The sequence below is a fragment of the Cherax quadricarinatus genome, chromosome 26 (assembly GCF_038502225.1).
Source record: "Cherax quadricarinatus isolate ZL_2023a chromosome 26, ASM3850222v1, whole genome shotgun sequence".
In the NCBI taxonomy this organism is placed as follows: Eukaryota; Metazoa; Arthropoda; class Malacostraca; order Decapoda; family Parastacidae; genus Cherax; species Cherax quadricarinatus.
Window position 1 is genome coordinate 18,966,797 of NC_091317.1, and position 7,802 is coordinate 18,974,598.

The window sequence follows — 7,802 nt, forward strand, 5'->3', positions numbered from 1 at the left end:
AGGGTTTTTGACGTACTAGTACGCCTAAATTCTAGCGCCCTCAAATCTAGTGGGAGAAAGCTGGTGGGCCTCCATATGAAAGAATGGGTCTATGTGGTCAGTGTGCAGGGTATAAAAAAAATCCTGCAGCACACAGTGCATAATGAGAAAAAAAAAACTTTGACCGTTTTTTGGAATAAAACAGCGACTTTGCACTGTATTTTCGTATGGTATTCATTGTTGTATTCTAGTTTTCTTGGTCTCATTTTATAGAATGGAAGGCATATCATAGAAATTGTGATGATTTTGACTGGTTTTACAATGAAAAGTACCTTGAAATTGAGCTCAAAGTAGCAGAAATGTTCGATTTTTGCCAAAGTTCAAAAGTAAACAAATCATGCCAAGTGTCCAATACACGTCAACTGGGGAGTCTAATATTCTTTTGCAAGTGCGCCAATATGATTCATACCATTTTTTACACTAATGCAGTAGTCTGCATAACAGTAAATCTTCTATTTTTTGTGAGAATAAAAATTCAAAGTGGAAAGCAAAAGAATGTAAGTGGGGCCTTGAGACGTGACTAATGAACAGAGGAAATGTCATTTTAGTGCCAGGAATGTATTTCTTGTTTGTTCTGGACCCTATTCGGAAATTGGCATCTTTTGAAATGTGTGTGAAATTGGCAAAAATTGCTAAATTCTGACCACTATACTGGATAGTTGAAATTGGTAAATGGGTGGTTTCTTGCACTCATTCAATAGAAAAAATGGAGTTCTAGCGAAATATTCATGTTTTTTGTCGACTAGTACAGTGGAACTGGCCGAAAATGGGGCTCAAAGTGGGCAAAATCGCCGATCCGTAAACATCGCCGAGACCACTAACTTCGCGAGAGCATAATTCCGTAAGTTTTCCATCAAATTTCATATTTTTGGTGTCATTATGATTGGGAAAAGATTCTCTATCTTTTCATAAGAAAAAATAAATTTTTTTTTTTAAATTTGGCTGACCCTGAAAACGAGTCTCGGAGAGGGCCTGTTGACCCTCAAAGGGTTAAAAACACTTGAAATTTTGGAGTTTCCAGACATAGAATGCAAACAAACCTGGTGGGGCAGGGTGACCGTATTAGAAAGTCAGGTGGGGGGAGCTGTATAGGGAGTTTGGTCATAATTTGAAATGGCCGTATTAGTGGAACACCGTAAAGCGAAACGCTGTAAAGCAGGGCCCTACTCTATAATAATAATACATATATAATAATGTACTACATAATAATAATTATAATAATAGATGGCTTCAAAAGACCGTCACTAGATGGCAGTGTTTGCCACAACAAAGAGGGAGCAGTTGTGGCCGCCTCCACCTGTTACATAATGACATTTTATTCATTCTAGAGTATATATCAGGTTTCTATATTATTTATATTGTTTACTATTTCATATTAGATGAACTGTGATAGATAAATAAGCCGTAGAGTTGATGATAGCAAAATACTCAAGGAGAATTTTGTCCTGTCTCCAGACAAACTCTCGTCGGCCACCGCTGCCGCCACACATATAATGACATCTTTTATTCTTTCTAGAGTATATATCAGGTTTCTATGTTATTTATATTGTTTGTTATGTCATATTAGATAAACTATGATAGATAAATAAGCCGTATAGATAATATTAGCGAAATTATTCAAGAAGTATTTTGTCCGGTCTCCAGACAAACTCTCGTCCACCGCCAACACCACCCATACCACTACAAGAATTACACATTTTATTCATTTTAGAATATATATCAGGTTTCTATGCTATTTATATTGTTTATTATGTCATATTAGATCAACTGAGATAGATAAATAAACCATGAAGTTGAAATCAGCGAAATTATGGAAGTACAGAATTCCACTGGAACGGATTAATTGCATTTCAATTAATTTAAATGAGAAAAGTTGACTCTGCAAACGAGCAAATCCAGTTTCAAGCAAGGTCATGGAACGGATTAAACTCGCAAGTAGAGGTTCCACTGTATTAGTAATAATAATAATAATCACCAAGCCTCATTAAATGTCGTATATTACGTTAATATACATACACCTACCATCCGACTTACGACCTGCTCGGCTTATGACCATTCGACTTACGACAGTGTTTTTTATGCCAAATTTCAGGGAAATAAACAACTATTTGTGTTGTACACAGTGTTTATCCTAAATCTTACGGTATAAAATACAGTACTAACAGCATAAAAAGTAAAGTAAAACATGAAATACCAAAATAAAACAATAAAATAAAGTCATTACAAAAATGTTTTGTTGATATTCAGTAGTAAAGTTCGACTTACGACCATTTCGACTTACGACCGGTTTCTCGACCGAACTCGGTCATAAGTCGGATGGTAGGTGTATTTTCATTAATCCATCTATGATATTTTTTCAAAATTATATAATAAATATGATACATAACATATAAAGATGATAAATACACCCCACAGTAGCAAAAATAAACATAAATATGAGATGTGGTAGCCAGACGACTTGTATGAGTGACGCCATATTAGAAATGATAATTTTTCTTTTTCAAAATTATATAATAAACACGATACATAACATATAAAGATGATAAATACACCCCACAGTAGAATAAATAAACAAATATGAGATGTGGTAGCCAGACAACTTATACAAGTGACAGAAAGAATAACATTTTCTCTAGTCCAACATAAGAGAAAATGTGTTACTGGGGGTAACTGTAGAAAATTATTCCTTTCGTATGTAAGTTTATTCAGGTATACGCAGATACAGTTACATAGATTATCATACATAGCAGCATATGTGTAAAGTACCTAGGATAACCCAAAAAAATCAGAGTGACTTATTTCCATTCACTCAGAGCGTCATTTCTTCTAAAAATGGTTACATGAGAATGGGAGAGTTCTTCTTTATTCTACTGTATCAATGTAGAGACAACTTGTACACAACCTAATTTGCACACAAATCAGACGTGTATGCCTGGCTTGTTTACAAAACTCTCAGTAGTAGTACCAGTTCCTAGTAACCAGTTACCAGTAACCAGTGTACCAGTAGATGACTCACTCAGTAGTAGTACCAGTTCCTAGTAACCAGTTACCAGTAACCAGTGTACCAGTAGATGACTCACTACCAACCGTCTGCGTGAATCACTGACTGATTATTCATACTGCTGCTGACCATAGCAGGATTTCAGACACCCTCACCCATAGGCACTATGGGTCAGTTGAAGATAGGCAGCAGAGAGAGGCAGGTCGGCTGTTGGCTCTTCCCATACTTCCCGATATATATTATACGTACTACCAGCCTACATGAGTATTTTTACCCATCCACGTATCGAAAACCCACTTGACAAAACTTGCATTCGCCTGGTTTGTTTACATAACTCTTTGCCTGTCCTCCCTTATATATTCATTCTCATTTTATCTCTCTCTCTCATTTTTTTTTCTCTCTCTCTCTCATTTATTCGTTTTATCTCGTTTACTCACCCCTGACCCTACATTAAGACTACATATATTTTAACCCTTTGACTGTTTCGGTCGTATATATGTCTTATGAGCCAGTGTTTTGGACGTATATATACTCAATAATTCTAGTGGCTTCAAATCAAGCAGGAGAAAGCTGGTAGGCCCATACATGAGAGAATGGGTCTGTGTGGTCAGTGTGCGCCATATAAAAAAAAATCCTGCAGCACGCAGTGCATAACGAGAAAAAAACTCCAACCGTGTTTTCTGTAATAAAACGGCAACTTTGAGGTGTATTTTGGTATAGTATTTATCGATGTATTCTCGTTTTCATGGTCTCAGGTGATAAAATGGAAAACATATTACAGAAATAAAGATGATTTTGATTAGTTTCACAATGAAAACGACCTTGAAATTGAGCTCAAAGTAGCGGAAATGTTTGATTTTTACCAATGTTCAAGAGTAAGCAAATCACACCACACGTCCAATACACGTCAACTGGGGAGTCTAATAGTCTTTCACTAGTGCACTGATATTATTTATACCATTTTTACAATAATGCAATAGTCCGCATAACAGTAAATCTTCTATTTTTTTTGTATGAATAAAAAATCAATATAGAAAGCAATAGTAACATAAGAGGGGCCTAGAGATGTGACTAATGAACAGAAAGAATGTTATTTTAGTGCCAAGAATGTCGACATTGTTTGTTCTGGACCCTATTTTGAAATTGGCATCTTTTTTAATTTGCATGAAATGTGCCAAATTGACAATTTCTGACCACTTTACTAGTTAGTTCAAATCAGCAAATGGGCAGTTTCTTGTACTCAACTGATAGGAAAAATGGAGTTCTAAAGAAATAGCTATGAGTTTAGTCAACTGGAACAAAGGAATTGGCCAAAAGTAGGGCTCAAAGTTGGCGAAATCGCCGATGCGTATATATTGCCAAGACCGCTAACTTCGCAAGACCATAATTCCGTGAGTTTTTTTGACTAAATTTCGTACTTTTGGTGTCATTACCATCTGGAAAAGATTCTCTACCATTTCATAAGAAAAAAATAATTTTTTTTTCCCCAAAAGTTTTTCAACATAGAATGACAGAGGCTTGCGACAGTCAAAGGGTTAAGGTAAGTAATGAGTGAACTGTATATGCATTTTATCACTCTGGGATGCTTAAATGTCATAGAATATTATGTGTGGGTGGGGTGGCCTGGTATGGTAGCCTGGATGACTACCATACATACCACACTTGATTTCTTACAATACATACTACTTGTCTCACACTAGATTAAGACTACAAATATTTTAAGGTAAGTAATGAGTGCACTATATGTGTATTTTACTTTTCGTTGTTTTTTTTTAATGCCTAGTTCTATTGCTAACTTAATATATGTTCATGTAAACTTGTTATCTAGTATTTGTATGCGTTTATAAGTAAAAAAAAAAAAAGGGTGTTCCACTTTACGGCGATTTCCCCTTTACGGCGCTAGCCTGGAACCTAACCTGCCGTATAAGTGGGGCCCTACTGTACCTGCAGCATCTGCCACATTGCTCCCCCATCCACTCTGTCATATGCCTTTTCTAAATTCATAAATGCAATGAAAACTTCCCTACCTTTATCTAAATACTGTTCACATATACAGTATGCTTCAATGTAAACACTTGATCTACACATCCCCTACCCACTCTAAAACCTCCTTGCTCATCCGCAATCCTACATTCTGTCTTGCCTCTAATTCTTTCGATAATAACCCTACCATACACTTTTCCTGGTATACTCAGTAAACTTTTTTTTTTTTTTTCAATAAACCAGCCATATCCCACCAAGGCAGGTGGCTCAAAAAGAAAACAGAAAGTTTCTCTTTTTAAATTTAGTAATTTATACGGGAGAAGGGGTTACTAGGCCCTTGCTCCTGGCATTTTAGTCACCTCTTACAACACGCATGGCTTACGGAAGAAGAATTCTGTTCCACTTCTCCATGGAGATAAGAGGAAATAAACAAGAACAAGAGCTAGAAAGAAAATAAAAGAAAACCCTGAGGGGTGTGTATATATATATGCTTGTACATGTATGTGTAGTGTGATCTAAGTTTAAGTAGAAGTAGCAAGATGTACCTGAAATCTTGCATGTTTAAGACAGAAAAGACACCAGCAATCCTACCATCATGTAAAACAATTACAGGCTTTCGTTTTACACTCGCTTGGCAGGACAGTAGTACCTCCCTGGGCAGTTGCTGTCTACCAACCTACTACCTAGGACTCAGTAAACTTATTCCCCTATAATATTTACAATCTTTTTTGTCCCCCTTCCCATTATATAAAGGAATTATACATGCCCTCTGCCAATCCCTAGGTACCTTCCCCTCTTTCATACATTTATTAAACAAAAATACCAACCACTCCAACACTACATCACCCCCTGCTTTTAACATTTCTGTCATGATCCTGTCAGTTCCAGCTGCTTTACCCCCTTTCATTCTACATAATGCATCACGCACCTCCCCCACACTCATATCCTGCTCTTCTTCACTCCTAAAAGATGATAAACCTTCCTGGCCAGTGCATGAAATTATCGCCTCCCTTTCTTCGTCGACATTTAAAAGTTCCTGAAAATGTTTCCGCCATCAACCCAATACCTCCATCTCCCCATCTACTAACTCCCCTACTCTGTTATTAACTGACAAATCCATTCATTCCCTATGCTTTCTTAACTTGTTTATCTCACTCCAAAATTTTTTCTTATTTTCATCAAAATTTCTTGACAGTGCCTCTCCCACTCTATCATCTGCTCCCCTTTTACACTCTCTCACCACTCTCTTCACCTTTCTTTTAATCTCCATATACTCTACTCTTCTCATAACACTTCTGCTTTGTAAAACCTCTCATAAGCTACCTTTTTCTCTTTTATCACACCCTTTACTTCATTATTCCACCACTCACTCCTCTGTCCTCCTGCACCCACCCTCCTATAGCCACAAACTTCTGCCCCACATACTGATACTGCATTTTTTAAACTATTCCAACCCTCTTCAACACCCCACTACTCATACTAGCACTAGCCCACCTTTCTGCCAATAGTTGCTTATATCTCACCCTAACTTCCTCCTCCTTTAGTTTATACACTTTCACCTCTCTCTTACTTGTAGTTTCCATTTTCCTTTCGTCCCATCTACCTCTTACTCTAACTGTAGCTACAACTAAATAATGATCCAATATATCAGTTGCCCCTCTATAAACATGTACATCCTGAAGCCTACCCATCAACCTTTTATCCACCAACATATAATCTAACGAACTACTTTCATTTATACCGTACATTTTATTTGGGAGTGTGTGTAAAGGTAGAAAGTTGAAAGTGAACATAAAAAAGAGTAAGGTGATGAGAATATAAAATGATTTAGATAAAGAAAAATTGGATATCAAATTGGGGAGGAGGAGTATGGAAGAAGTGAATGTTTTCAGATATTTGGGAGTTGACGTGTCAGCGGATGGATTTATGAAGGATGAGGATAATCATAGAACTGATGAAGGAAAACAGGTGAGTGGTGCATTGAGGTATATGTGGAGGCAAAAAATGTTATCAATGGAGGCAAAGAAGGGAATGTATGAAAGTATAGTAGTACTAACACTCTTATATGGGTGTGAAGCTTGGGTTGTAAATGCTGCAGCGAGGAGGTGGTTGGAGGCAGTGGAGATGCCCTGTCTAAGGGCAATGTGTGGTGTAAATATTATGCCGAAAACTCGGAGTGTGGAAATTAGGAGAAGGTGTGGAGTTAATAAAAGTATTAGTCAGAGGGCTGAAGAATGTTTGTTGAGGTAGTTTGGTCATTTAGAGAGAATGGATCAAAGTAGAATGACATGGAGAGCGTATAAATCTGTAGAGAAAGGAAGGTGGGGTAGGGGTCATCCTCGAAAAGGTTGGAGGGAGGGGGTAAAGGAGGTTTTGTGGGCGCGGTGTTTGGACTTCAAGCAAGTGTGCATGAGCGTGTTAGATAGGAGTGAATGGAGACAAATGGTATTTGGGACCTGACGAGCTGTTGGAGTGTGAGCAGGGTAATGTTTAGTGAAGGGATCCAGGGAAATGGGAAGTACAATGCCTGCACTCTAAAGGAGGGTGTTTGGGATATTGGCAGTTTGGAGGGATATATTGTGTATTTTCATACGTATATACTTCTAAATTATTGTATTCTGGGCACCACTGCAAAAACAGTGATTATGTGTGAGTGAGGTGAAAGTGTTGAATGATGAAAGTATTTTCTTTTCAGGGATTTTCTTTCTTTTTGGGTCACCCTGCCTTGGTGGGAGATGGCTGACCACATCGACTGAAGGATGAGGGACTGATTACCTCA

The 7,802-nt window shown here is 37.4% G+C and overlaps 1 protein-coding gene across 4 annotated transcripts in view; it reads right to left on the bottom strand.

Annotated features, from left to right (window-relative positions):
• The window catches only part of GlyRS (glycine--tRNA ligase), a 121,882-nt gene that overhangs the window by 78,143 nt on the left and 35,937 nt on the right, over positions 1 to 7,802 (bottom strand). The gene's annotated exons all lie outside the window — the stretch shown is intronic.